The sequence below is a fragment of the Carlito syrichta genome, unplaced genomic scaffold (assembly GCF_000164805.1).
Source record: "Carlito syrichta isolate Samal-C Ts95f unplaced genomic scaffold, Tarsius_syrichta-2.0.1 Scaffold307691, whole genome shotgun sequence".
Classification (NCBI taxonomy): Eukaryota; Metazoa; Chordata; class Mammalia; order Primates; family Tarsiidae; genus Carlito; species Carlito syrichta.
In genome coordinates this window covers 635,611-650,360 of record NW_007251787.1, presented here as the reverse complement: position 1 = coordinate 650,360, position 14,750 = coordinate 635,611, and the positions used below count along the sequence as shown (strand labels likewise).

The 14,750-nt window shown below is 36.1% G+C and overlaps 1 pseudogene; it reads right to left on the bottom strand.

Annotated features, from left to right (window-relative positions):
• Positions 1–229: 229 nt before the first annotated feature.
• Positions 230–2,721, bottom strand: LOC103266945 (annotated as a pseudogene).
• Positions 2,722–14,750: the final 12,029 nt, after the last annotated feature.

Here is a 14,750-nt window from a genome sequence, read left to right as displayed (position 1 = left end):
TTTTTGTAAAAATGCAAAATAAATCATCTTTAGGTACAGACAATGACAGCAGTAAACCATTATATAATGTCATCTGAAACCAGTAACTGATGGTCATAGTGATCTTCTTAATCAGACAGCCTTTTCTTCAGTCACTTCTTCAATTGACACTTCTGAAGTTATTGGGTAGGACACTGCCTTGAGCTTCCTGTCACTGCTCATTAGTGATGACAAAACACTATTCTAGGAGCTAGAACATGCCACCACCCATCCCACCTCCCAGCCCACCCTTTGTGCACATTTCAGGATCCTTCCCTTTAGGAATTTCTGTGACCACAGTTTCTGCCATGGTTAACAGAGAGACTATTCCAGAAGCATCCCAATAAAGTCATTCTTACAACCTTTGTTGGGTCAATGACTCCTTTTCCCACCATATTCACAAAATCTCCAGACATAGTGTCAACCAATTTCCGAGGAACTCTGCATATTTTCTTAACTATCAAAGATCCTTTAACACCTGCATTCTTGGCAATGGTCATTGCAGGAATTCTGAGTGTTCTTTGAAGAATTTCTATATCAATTTTTTGATTTTTGATAGCTGAATCTAATGAGTCCAAGGCTGAAATGCACCAAAGCAGGGTACAGCCCCCACTCCCACTAGAACAATGCCTTTTTCTCCAGCTGCTCATGTAGCATTAAGGGCATCAGTAACCTTATCTTTCTTCTCATTCATGTCAGTGACAATTTTCCCACCTCCCTCAGCACATCTTCTCCATCTGAAAACTTTGCCAGACGTTCATTCAGTTTCATCTTCTCATATTTACTCGTTGTGACATCTAGCTGCTCAACGATTTCTTGAATACATATTTCAATTTGAGTCTTGTCATCTTTTCCTTTCAAGAGCATAGTATCATCTTTGGTTACAATGATCTCTCCATCCTTTTCTTAGTCATGAGTTTGAACATCTTTGAGCTTTAGGGTCAGCCCCTCTTCTCCAAACACTGCATTACCAGTAGCAAGAGTCATGTCTTTAAGCTGGTTCTTTCTAGTATCACCAAAATCTGGAGCTATGATTGCTACAACCTGAAAACCAACTTTTAGCCTATTCAAAACAAGTAGGAACTCTTCATTGTTTGAGTTTCAAAGTCTATTCTCATGCATTACCCTTTTTGGACTTTGTGGGGTACTATCCTGTTTTCAGGATGATCATCATTAATAACTCAAAAAACAACAAATGCTGGAGAGAATTATGGGGAAAAGGGAACGTTTTGACACTGTTGGTGGGAATGTAAGCTAGTACAACCTTGTGGTGATTCCTAAAAGATCTAAAAATTGACCTTCCACACAATCCAGCAATCACCCTTCGGGAAATATACCTGAAGGAACTCAAATCATTCTATGAAAAAGATACCTGCATATGCTGTTTATTGCAGCACTATTCATAAGAGCAAAAACATGGAACCAACCATGCTACCCACTGAAAGTGGGCTGAATTTTTTAAAGTGGCACATATACACGATGTAATATTATACAGTCACAAAGAAGGACAAGATTATGAACTTTGCATCAACTTGGATGGATTTAGGGTCTATAATATTCAGTGATCTATCACAAAAACAAAGAACTGAATACCACATGTTCTCACTCATAAGCAGACCCTAAACACTTATCATAATACTACAAGAAAGGGATTGGCAGTAGTGGGAAACTGCCGGGGATGGGGAGGGAGCCACACAACATCAATAAGAGTATTTTATCTCAAACCAGGTGAAGTGAGAACCAAAGGGAGGTCCAAACTTTACCTGTACAATTACCATTTGTATATCCAACCCTGAGCTGTACCCCACATCTTTAAAATAAAATAAAATAAAACTGTAAAAAAAATACAAACACCCAAGAATATATGAAAAATTATAAGTCAATACTAAAGTTTAATGATGTTATTATTTGTTATTTTATTTGTCTTAAATAGAGATAAATAAAGATCCCTTTCCATATTAAAAAACAAACAAAAAATGAGTGTACTGTGTACTAAAAGCTTCTCCATTAACGTCTACAGCAATTATGACCAAGAGCTTACAGTCAGAATTGGCGGATTCAAGAACAGGTACAATGGACTGGACACTAGAAATTTTCTTTTCACTCATTAAAACATAGGTATCCTGGAATTCACATTTCTGATGTTTTGTTGTATTAACAAAGTATGGAAAAATATTGCCTTGATCAAACTTCAAGCCTTCAATAATTTCTAATTTGCTATTCAGCATTTTTCCATCCTTTACTGTGATGATACTGTTTCTTCTGATCTTTTTCATTGCATCAAAAATGATGTCAATTTCTTTGTCTCCATTTGCAGAGATTGTGGCAACTTGAACAATTTCTTCTGGGGTTGTCACAGGTTTTTACTGCCTCTTAGGTTCAGCAATGGCAGTGTCAACAGCTAACATTACTCTTTTCCCGAATTTCACTGGATTAACCTTTTGCTGATCTTCTCAAAGCCTTCCTTGGCAATAGAACGCTTTAGTACAGTAGCAGCGGTGGTGCCATCCCAAGCCTCTTCATTTGTGTTGTTTACAACATCTTGAACAAGTTTAGCTCCAATGTTTTTATATTTATCCTTTAAGTCACACCATCTTTTGTTACTTTGGGACTTCCCCGATTCTGTTCAATAATCACTGTTCTTCTCTTTGGCCCCATTGTAAATGCTACAGTGTCGGCTGAAAGGTCTACACCTTGCAACCCAAGTGAGATGGGATCAAGGACCTGGACACCAGTCTTATCGGTGGGTAATTGGAGCTTCTCTGCTGATGGACCAGGCGAGCGCATCTGGTGGAGTGATCAATCGCGGGGAGTGTGGTAAATGGACTTCTCTGTGTTAAAGCAATCTGAAATAGAAATTTTGAAATACCATTTACAAAAGCTGTAAAAATCTAGGAATACATTTAATTAAGCAAGTTAATTAATTTCTGCAAGGAAAACTAAAAAATATTGATGGGGAAATGAATTGGACCTAACAAATTGTGAAAAAATGGAAAGGTATCCTATGATCATTTATTAGAAGAATTTATATGTTGAAAGGTCTATATTACCCAAAGTGTTCTACAGATTCAATGCGATTCCATTAAAATAACAAAGACATTCTTCACAGAAATAGAAAAAAATTCTGTAACTGGTGTAGAACCATATAAAATCCCACAGAGCTAAAAAAAACTCCTGAGCAAAAAGAACAAATCTGGAATTATCACACTACCTGTTTTCAAGTTGTGCTACAAAGCTGTAAGTACCAAAACACTATGGTACTGGCATAAAAACAGACACATAGACCAATGGAACAGAATAGAGAATTCATAAATAAATTTGCACACTTATAGTCAACTTCTTTTCAACAAAGGAACCAAGAACATACATGGGAAAAGAAAAAATGTTTTTTAATAAATGGGGCTGGAGAAACTGGATATTCATACATAGAGGGATGTATCTAGATCTCTATCTTACATCATATGCAAAAATAAACAAAATGGATTAAAGTCTTAAATATAAGACCTGAAACTATGAAACTACTAAAAGGAAACATTGGCAAAACCTTACAGGACATTGGTCTGGGCAGATTTTTGGGATAAGACCTCAAAAGTACAGGAATACAGAGCAAACAAAGACAAATGGGACATGAATCCAAAAAGTTTTGCACAGCAAGAAAACAATTAACAATGTGAAAAGGCAGCCTACAGAATAGGAGAAAATATTTGCAAACTAACCATCTGACAAAGGATTAATAACCAGAATACTTAAGGAACTCAAACAATTTAATAGTAAAAAAAAAAATCTGATTTTAAATGGGCAAAAGATCTGAATAGACATTTTTCAAAAGCAGACATAACATGGTTAATAGGTAAATGAAAAATGCTCATCATCACTAATCATCAGAAAAATGCAAATGAAAAACCACAAGATATTATCTCACCCTAATAAAAATGGCTATTATTTTTAAAAAAAGACAAAAACAATGAACACATTTTGACAAGGATAAGACAAAAAGGGAACAGTCATACACTGTTGCTGGGAATGTAAAGTAGCCCAGACATTTAAAAAAACAATATGGAGGTTCCTGAGAAAACTAAAAATAGAACTACCATATGATCCAACATTTCCACTGTTGGGTATGCATCCTTTAAAAAAAGGAAATTAGTTTTTGAAGAGATATCTACAGTTTCATGTTTATTGCAGCACTGTTCAAAATAGCCAAAATATAAAAGTAAACTAAATGTCCATCAAAAAATGAATGAATAAAGAAAATGTGATACACACACACACACACACACACAGGAATGTTTTTGGCTATCAAAAAGAATGAAATTCTGCCATTTGTAGCAGCATGGATGGAACAAAGGTCATTATGTTAAGTGAAATAAGCCAAACACAGAAAAACAAATATCATATTCTCACTTCTATTTGAGAGCTACAGAAAGTGGTTTTCATGGTGGTAAGGAGTAGTATGGCAGTTACCAGCATCTGGGAAGAGAAGGGGCAAAGAGCAATGAACAGAAGTTATCAAAGGGTACAAAAAAAAAATACAGTTAGATGGAAAGAACAAGCTATAGTATTTGATAGTACAGTAGGGAAACTATAGTCAACAATAATTTATTGTGTATTTCAAAATAGCTAGAAGAAAAGAATTGTTGTTTTCCCAACACAAGAAAAATGTTTGAGGTGATGAATTACCCAATTTGATAATTATATAATGTGTACATGAATAAAAATATTGCATGTACCCCCAAATATGTACAACTATGATATACCAATAAAAATTAAAATACTATATATATGTATATATACACAGAAGCATTTTTAAGGCCACTGGACTGGTCTCAGAAACATCCAGAAAATCAAGGGTATCTCTGGGACTGTACTAGATTGTTCCTGAACACTTGGACATATTTGTCCTAAGTATACATCATAGTGGCTTCCTTTCATAAATAAGAAGGATGATTTTTTAAACATATCACTGGGAAAAAATGCTAGCATACAGTCTTTGAGCTTCCTGATGTTCTTAAGTTGCATAATTCGTAAAAGAGCTGGAAACAAGGGGCTGATGACCTTCAATGTGCCTACTGTGTATTCTGTGTTTCTAAACTAAGCCTTTTCTCAGAGAACCTGGAAATATTCCAATGGCATAAATCCAAGTCAGCAAGGTCAAAAACCTAGTTGTCTTTCCAAATGATACACCAATTTATTTATACGTGGTCTTGCAGTGGTCTAGAACCAGTGGAAGAAAATGTTTCACAGAATGAGTAGAGGGATAGGCTACTACTTTGAGACCCATGTGCATGACTTGCTTTTTTTAGTAATGACTTTTGATTGCACCCTTCAATATTTAAGCAAGGCCCACAGGCATCTTGGTTTACCCAATGGTTATACTGGCCACTCTGCGGAACTGGGCCTGTGCAGAAAGAGGGATATCCCCTAGAAGTTTGGGATTGGAAACTTTACCCAAAGGGAGATGCTGCTTGCAGACATAAGTATCATCTAGTCTAGAGAGGTGAGAACTCCATCCCTTATGGGCACATACCTATTACTGGAGAGATATACTTTTTATTTTATTTTAATTTTATTTTCTGGGGACAATAATAATTTTATTTCTGGGGAAGCCAATTAATTACAGAGGTTTTTTTTTTTTGAAGGTACCAAATGGCAAGTACATATTTTCTGAATTTTCACAAAATTATACTCTAGGAAAAAATTGTGATATAATTACTATATTATCCCCTCTTTTAAACACTATTGTTGTTGAAGACAGAATGGGAAAAAATATTTGCAAGCTATGCATCTGACAAAAGCCTAACATCCAGGATCTAAAAGGAACTCACATGGACAGGAAGAAAACAAAGATGTGAACTAAAACTTCTCAAAGAAAGGCATAGTGGCAGCCAACAAACCTATGAAAAAATGTACAGCTTCAATAATCATCAGATAAATGCAATCAAACCTACAGCTATTACACCAGGCAGGATGGTTATCATTAAAAAACCAAAAAACAATAGGTGTTGGAATGAAAAGGAAACACTTATACACTGTTGGTGGGAATGCAGGCTAGTTCAATCTTTGTGGAAAACAGTGTGACATTTTCTCAAATAACTAAAAATGAAGCTATTATATGACTTAGCAATCCCACTTCTGGAAATATACCTGGTGTAACATAGATTGCTCTAACAAAAAGACACCTGTATGTTTATTGCAGCACTATTCACAATAGCAAAATCATGGAACAACCCAGATGCCCATCAAAGGTGGTCTGAATAAAGAAAATGTGGTACATATACATAATGGAATACTATGCAGCCATAAAGAAGAATCAAATCATGTTCACTGCAGCAACATGGATGCAGCTAGAGACCATCATTCTAAGGAAACTATCACAGAAACAAAAAAAATGAATACTGTCTGTTCTCACTCATAAGTGGGCATTCAACATTAAATATGTGGGCACAAAGGCAGAAACAATAGGTGCTGGAAAATGCTAAAAGATGGGTGAATTGGGGATAAGGGAACACAGCCATCCATTGGGTACCACATTTACTTTTAGGGGGAGACAGGACTCCTTAGAAGCCCAAACCTCACATTCATGCGATTTACTTATGTAGAAAATCCTTGCATGTACCCTACAACTCTATAGCAAATAAATAAATACAAGAGACTCAAAGTTAAAGGATGGAAAATGAATTTCCAGGCCAGTGGATCACAAAAGAAGTCAGGAGTTACAATCTCAATATCAGACAAAATAACCTTTAAGCTATCAAAAATTTTAAAAGATACAAAAGGACACTACATAATGATAAAAGTTTCAACCCATCAACAAGAAATATCCATCCTAAACATATATGCACCCAACGCCAGCATTTATAAAACAACTACTAAATAAACTGAAAAAAAATATTGACTCTAACACTATTATAGCAGGGCACTTAAATACCCCACTGACAACTCTAGACAGATCATCGAGGCAAAAAATCAACACGGAGATCCAGAACCAGAACTTGACACTTGACCAAATGGACTTAGTCGATACCTACTGATTATTCCACCCAACAACCACAGAGTATGTATTCCACTCATCACAACATGGAACATACTCCAAGATTGGTCACATTCTTGTCCATAAATCAAGCATAAACAAATTCCACAAGGTTGAAATCTTGCCATGCACATTCTCAGACCACAGTGAAATAAAAATAAACATTAAAACCAACATTTCCCCAAAGCCCACACAGGCAAAACATGGACACTAAACAGCATGATGCTGAACAACGACTGGGTCAACATTGAAATCAAAGAAGAAATTGAATGATTCCTGGAAACAAATGAAAATGAAGAAACATCTTACCAAAACCTCTGGGATGCCATGAAATCAGTTTTAAGAGGGGAATTCATATCTCCACAAGCACACATCAAGAAAATGGAAAGATCACAGTGAAAAGCCTAACAAATCACCTAAAGGAGCTAGAAAGAGAAGACCACCAAAATCCCAACTTTAACAGAAGAATCCAAATCACAAAAATAAGAGCCCAAATATGGGACCTAGAGGACAAAAACATCAGAAAACATCAACAAAATAAAAAGTTGGTTCTTTGAAAGAATTAACAAGATTGATGGGCCCCTAGCCAGAATGACCAAGAAAAAGAGAGAAAAAGCCCAAATAAACACAATCAGAAATACGAAAGATCAACTCACAACTGACCCCAAAGAAATACAAAAGATTATCAGAGATTACAACTTGAAAACCTAGATGAAATGGAGGACTTTCTGACATCACACACCTCCCAAGGCTAGAACAAGAAGACATTAAGACACTAAATAGGCCTATAACAACTCAGGAAATTGACTGTCATATGAAAACTACCTACAAAAAAAAAAGCCCTGGATCAGATGGATTTCCAGCAGAATTCTACAAAATGTACAAGGAGGATCTGACACCAATCCTATTGAAAGTATTCCAGGCAATTGAGAAAGATGGAATTATACCCAAATCATTTTACGGAGCGAACATTACACTGATACCCAAACCAGGTAAAGATGCAACAAAGAAAGAGAACTACAGGCCAATATCCCTTAGGAACATAGATGCAAAAATCCTCAACAAGATTCTAACAAATTGAATTCAAAAAACACATATCAAATATCATCCACCATGACCAAGTAGGCTTCATCCCCAGGATGCAGAGCTGGTTCAACATTCGCAAAACCATAAATATCATTAAATACATCAACAGATGTAAAAGCAAGAACCACATGTTTATCTCATTAGATGCAGAAAAAGCTTTTGATAAAATCCAGCATCCCTTCTTGATAAAAACCCTCAAACATCTAGGTACAGAAGGAACTTACCTCAAAATAGTAAGCTCCATCTATGACAAACCCACAGCTAGCATATTGCTAAATGGTCAGAAACTAAAACCATTTCTCCTGAAAACTGGAACAAGACAAGGTTGTCCACTCTCACCCCTCTTGTTCAATATTGTGTTGGAAGTCCTAGCTCAGGTAATTAGACAAGAGAAGGACATCAGGGGCATCCAAATAGGAAAAGAGGAAGTCAAGTTATCCCTCTTTGCTGATGATATGATTCTATACCTTGAAAATCCAAGAGAATCTGTCAAAACCCTACTTGATAAAGGACGTTGGGAAGGCCTCGGGTTACAAAATAAATGTGCAAAAGACAGTTGCATTTCTCTACACCAACAACAAACAGGCAGATACCCAAATAAAAAGCACAATCACATTCACAGTAGCCACCAAAAAAAAAAAGAAATACCTCGGCATCTTCCTAACCAGAGAAGTGAAAGACCTTTGTGGTGAAAACTACAAAACACTGCTCAAAGAAATCCAGAAGACACAAACAAATGGAAAAATATCCCATGTTCATGGATAGGAAGAATCAACATTGTTAAGATGTCCATCCTACCAAAGGCAATCTACAGATTCAATGCAATACCCATTAAGTTACCAGTATCATTCTTAGACCTGGAAATGACAATACAGAAATTTATATGGAAACATAAACGACCACGAATAAACAAAACAATCCTTAGCAAAAGAAACACAGCAGGAGATATTACACTTCCAGACTTCAAACTTTACTATAAGGCTACAGTAATCAAAACAGCCTGGTATTGGTACAAGAACAGGCACATAGACCAATGGAACAGGATAGAGATTCTGGAAGCAAAGCCTCAATTCCTCAACCAACTCATCTTTGACAAAGCCCCCAATAACAAACACTGGGGAGAGGAGAACCTATTCAGTAAATGGTGCTGGGAAAACTGGCTGAACACATGCAGAAGATTGAAACAGGACCCCTACCTATCACCATACAAAAATTAGCTCTAAATGGATCAAAGACCTAAATGTAAAATCTCAAACTGTAAAAACCTTAGAAAATGCAGGAAACACTCTTATATAGAAGTTGGAACTGGCAACCGATTCCTGACCAAAACCTGAAGTGCCCAGGCCATAAGAGATGAGATAGACAAATGGGACCGCATTAAACTGACAAGCTTCTGCAAAGCCAAAGAATAAATACAAGAAAATAAATAAATAAATAAGATGTCCAGTTAGTGACAAAAATGATGAGAAATGCAAAGAAACATGAAATTATTACCCAAACACTGGGAAAAAAGAAAAAAAAACTGGCAACAAAATCTGCCTAGAATAAGAATAGATGTCAGATGTAATAGAATACTACCTCGATATAACCATTATAAATATATTTTTGGAACTAAAGGAAAGCATGTTTAAAAGCATAAAGGAAATGATCTCACATCATTTTGAATGTAAACTATCAAAATAAAATAAAAACAATAAAAGAAAACCACCAAATAATAAGAGTTTGTGAGAACACAGAGAAATTTGAAATGTTGTGCATTTTTGGTTGAAATGTAGAATGGTGCAGCTGCTATGGAACAGAGTATGTCAATTTTTCAAGAATTTAAAAATAAAATTACCGTATTATCCTTAATTCTATTTCTGGGTACATTCTCCAAAGAATGTAAAGCAAGGTTTTGGAGAGATATTGGTATACCCATGTTCATAACAGTATTGTTTTTTTTTTTTTTTTTTGCAATAACCAAAAAGTGAAAGCAATTCACACATCTATCAATGGCTGATAGGATAAATAAAAAGTGGTATATATTTATATATCTTTTTAACGTATACATATAATGAAATATTGTTTAGTCTTAAAAAGGATAGAAACACTGACACACACACAACAACCTCGAGGACCTTATAAGTGAAATAAGGCAGTCGTAAAACAATAAATACCTAGAGTAATTTAACTTGTACAGACAAAAAGTAGAATGGTTGCTGCCAGGGACTGGGGAGAGGAGACTGACTGGAGTTCTTGATTAATGGATATAGTGTTTTAGCTTTAAAAGATAAAAAAAGTTCTGAAAGTGGAAAGTGGTGATGGTTACACAACATTGTGAATGTACCTAATACTAATAAACTGTACACTAAAAATGAAAAAAAATTGCTGTTGTTATTCCACATTGTTTCAAGGGACATTCATTTGCCCCAGGGAAGGATAAACCCAAAATAATCCAGAAGAAAAAGTCAACTGAATTTCAAAAAGATTATTTAAAACTCACAAGTAAAACATTTTTATTGAAAGCTGAAATAGTTTTTAAGTTTAGCAAACTTTTCTAGAACAGAAAGCCTCTTTTTGCTTACAAAGAATGATTTTGAATATCAAAAGCCTAAACACTAAACTACTTTGTATGTGAAATATATAATGTAAATTATAGCACTGTGAAGAATTCAAGTTGGTTTTTTTTTTTTTGCCAAAATAAAATAAAGGCATCCAGCCTTTGGAAGAGACAGCACTATAGTTAGATATTGTGAAAAATCCACTCTTGGTCCTACCCCAGCTAAACACTGATGTGGGGAAGGAAAGGAGGGATCTGACAATAGCAGTGAGGGTATGTACTTCACTTCCCAGAGGAGCCCCTTAGAAAAGCCTTGAATACTGGTGAAGCAGAAATGGCTGAGTGAGGCATCAGGTGGTGGACCAAGTGCTATTCATTCCTCTGCAGAATCAATGATGCACTTGAATGTTCAGGTGCTCTATGAAGTGGCTGAGAGCAGGCCTGTGGACCATTCAGTAGTCTCAAAATGGTCATAAGGAAGTTGTGAAATACAGGGAACACACTATTAAAGGACATGGCAAGACCAGAGTCATCTCAATGAACGCTACCAGGGATGACCACTGAAGGTCGTGTATCTCCATAGAATCTGATCTGAGGAGGTGGAAATGGCCATGGGTAAAGTTCTTTTTCTTTCAGAAAACTGGAAACCTTAACCAGAACTAAATTCACCCCAAGGATGATGGGGAAGAAGTGGAAGAAAGGAGAGGAATATAACCTTGAATTTTATTGTTTTTACTCATAACATGACTTTCTAATCATTGATTGCCTGAGTTTACATGAAAAAGTCTAGCTGACTTTTTTTCATCAAGCAGATTGAGAGCTCAGAATTACAAACTAGCTTATTATAGGAACTTTTAAAATGGTAACTTTTTATGCATCTGCATACATAGCCTATACAGTTCATAATCAGTTTACATATTTTATTTGATATTTCTAAATTTTAAAAATATTTTGCAATGAGAACACTATGTACTCATGCATTTCTTGTGCATCTTTTCATAAGTATCTCAGAATTGTAGCTTTAATTTGCTCAGTAATGACAACTGCTAATCATTATAGTTTTATTAATCACCTATTTTGTCTCACAAATTGAGTCTAAAGTTCACCCTGGTGCTTTTTAATTTTTTTGAGGTGAAAAATAGTAAATAGTCTTTTATTATTTCAATTTTAATTCAGTTGCTTTAATTTTATGGAAGTTTTCATGTCAAAATCCCTTACTGTTGACTTTGTTCAGTTTTTTCAGGAGTAATGAAATTACCTAAGTTTTCAGAAAGGTGTTATGTTGACTTTTTCACATTTCCATTTAATTCTCTTTCTTTGCCTTTGTGACTTGGCTTACAAAGGGAAGAAGAAGACCCAGTCTGAAAGACTCTTCATCATTTTTTTTCTCCTTTTGATTCCTCACCTTGTCCTTCTGCCTTTCCCTTCCATACTCTCATATCACAGGAAAATCCTATTTGAATTTGCTTTTAAGTTTTCTTTCTTTTCAGCCAAATTAATAGCATTTTTTTTCCCCAGCAAACTGCTCCCTGAGTCATTTCCTCTTCCCTTGACCTGTTGTTTATTCCGTCCATGGCACAGGAGTTTCTTTCAGCACTACAAGACCTCCTCCTTCATGTGGCTTATCTTCAGCTAGAAGAAGCAAAGAATCAGCCCAAGGTACTTGAGCTCTGTTCACATGGCCAGAGTTTATGAGGAGTCTTCACTGAACTTCCCCTTTTCCTACTTTCCACTCTGCCACCTAGTTCCCTTTCATTTGGAGACCCACATGGGGGAGACAAAAAATGTGCTGTGGGTTGCTTGGCAATATTCTCTCTAGAAAGTTTTGAGCTCTTTCCAAACTCATTTATTAAAAGGTATCTATATTTGTCGTGCTCTTTATCTTATTAAAACACAAGGCAATTAGATTTCTGCACAGAACCTTTTTAGTAGCCATTTGTTCAAGCATCCAACTTATGTTAAGAGAAGACTCAGTGATGATTTTAATGTGGTCTATACTTCAGCCAAATGGACTGGTCCCTTTAAATGCAAGCTTGAGACGAACACTAGATCACACTTTGACCTTATAATTATCTCCTGGAGTAGGGCCAATAGGTGTTTATGAACAGGTTTGCCAAGTGACCTGTGGTTTTATTCTGATAACAAAGGGGTTGAGGAAATGGGACACAGTTATCAGAGGCTAGCTCCTAGTGCCACTTTTGCCTTGGCCTTGACTGTGATCTTTGAGATTTCACTGATCACATGAAATCCTGGCTATGATTTTACGAATAAACTTCCATCTGGAAGGCATACTCAATTATTAGGATAGAGATTTTTGTCTCAGGAAATCGATTTTCTACCCACCACTCTTTGCAGAGCATCCTGGGCCTCTTTGTTTCTCAGGTTGTACACAACAGGGTTTAGTAAAGGTGTTATGACAGTATAGGTCACTGAGATTAACTGATCCTGATCCCTGGTGTTTTCCAACTTAGGCTTGAAGTAGGCAATGGAGGTGCAATGGAGGTGCAGCCGTAGTGGATAATAACCACAGTAAGGTGGGAAGCACAGGTGGCGAAGGTCTTCTTCTGGCCTTCAGCTGAGGCAATCTTGAGAATGGTGGATGATGAGGACATAGGAGATGAGGAGGAAGGTGGCAGGGGCTGTGATGGCCAGGAGGCTTATAATTAAAGTCAGAATATCATTAATGATGGGAATAGAACAGGTGAGGTCCAACATGGGTCGAACATCACCATACACAAGAATCAACTCTAAATGGATTAAAGAGCTAAATATAAAACCTCAAACTATAAAAATCTTAGAAAATACAGGGGACACCCTTATGGAAATTGGAAATTGATCAAAACCCTAAAAGTCCATGCCATAAGAGATAAGATAGGCAAGTGGGATCTCATCAAACTGAAAAGCTTCTGCAAAACAAAAGAAATCATTAAGAGAGTGGGGAGACATCCCCACAGAATGGGAAGAAAATATTTGCCAGTTGTATATCTGACAAAGGCCTAACATCCAGGAACTACAAGAAACTCAAATGTGTCAAAAGGAAACAAACAAACAAACAAACAGCCCCATTAAAAAGTGGGCAAAAGACATGAATAGGCACTTCTCAAAAGAAGATATATGGACAGCACCAGACACATGAAAAATTGCTTAACCTCACTAGTCATCAGAGAAATGCAAATCAAAACCCCACTGAGATACCACCTAACCCCAGTAAAAATGGCCATCATTAATAAAGCAAAAAACAACAGATACTGGAAGGATGCGGATAAAAGGGAACTACACTGTTGGTGGGAATGCAAACTAGTTCAAACTCTTTGGAAAACAGTGTGGTGACTTCTAAAAGAACTAGAAATTGACCTTCCATACAACTCAGCAATTCCCCCACTGGGAATATACATGGAGGAACTCAAATCACTCTACAAAAAGATATCTGTGCATGCATGTTTATTGCAGCATTATTCACAATAGCAAAAACATGGAACCAAACATGCTGCCCATCGAAAGAAGACTGGATTAAAAAAAAGTGGTACTATACACTATGGAATATTATGCAACCATAAAGAAGGCCAAAGTTATGGACTTCACAGCAACTTGGATGGATTTAGAGTCTATCATACTCAGTGATCTATCACAGAAACAACTGATTACCACATGTTTTTCCTCATAAATGAACCTGAATACTTATCATAATACTACAAGAAAGGGATTGGCGGTAATGGGGGCACACAACATCAATAAGGGTGCATGATTCCTATCCAGGAGAACTGAAGTCAAATGGGAGGCCCAAACTTCACCTGTATGTAAACCACTTGTGTATCTAATCCTGACTTGTACCCCACATCTTTAAAATAAAAAAGAAATGTTTTTAAAAAGAACCACATATCAAAACATGTTCAATGCATTTAGAACACATTAGAAGGAAATTTGTAGTTTAAAATGCTTGTTAGAAGAGGTGGAAAATTAGCAAGCTGAGAATCGATTCTGTTATAAAAACAAGACCTGAAAGAAAGTAGGAAGAAAAACAATAGCAATGAAATAGATGTTAATAATATAAGAGAAAGATAAAAAAGAGAAGATCCA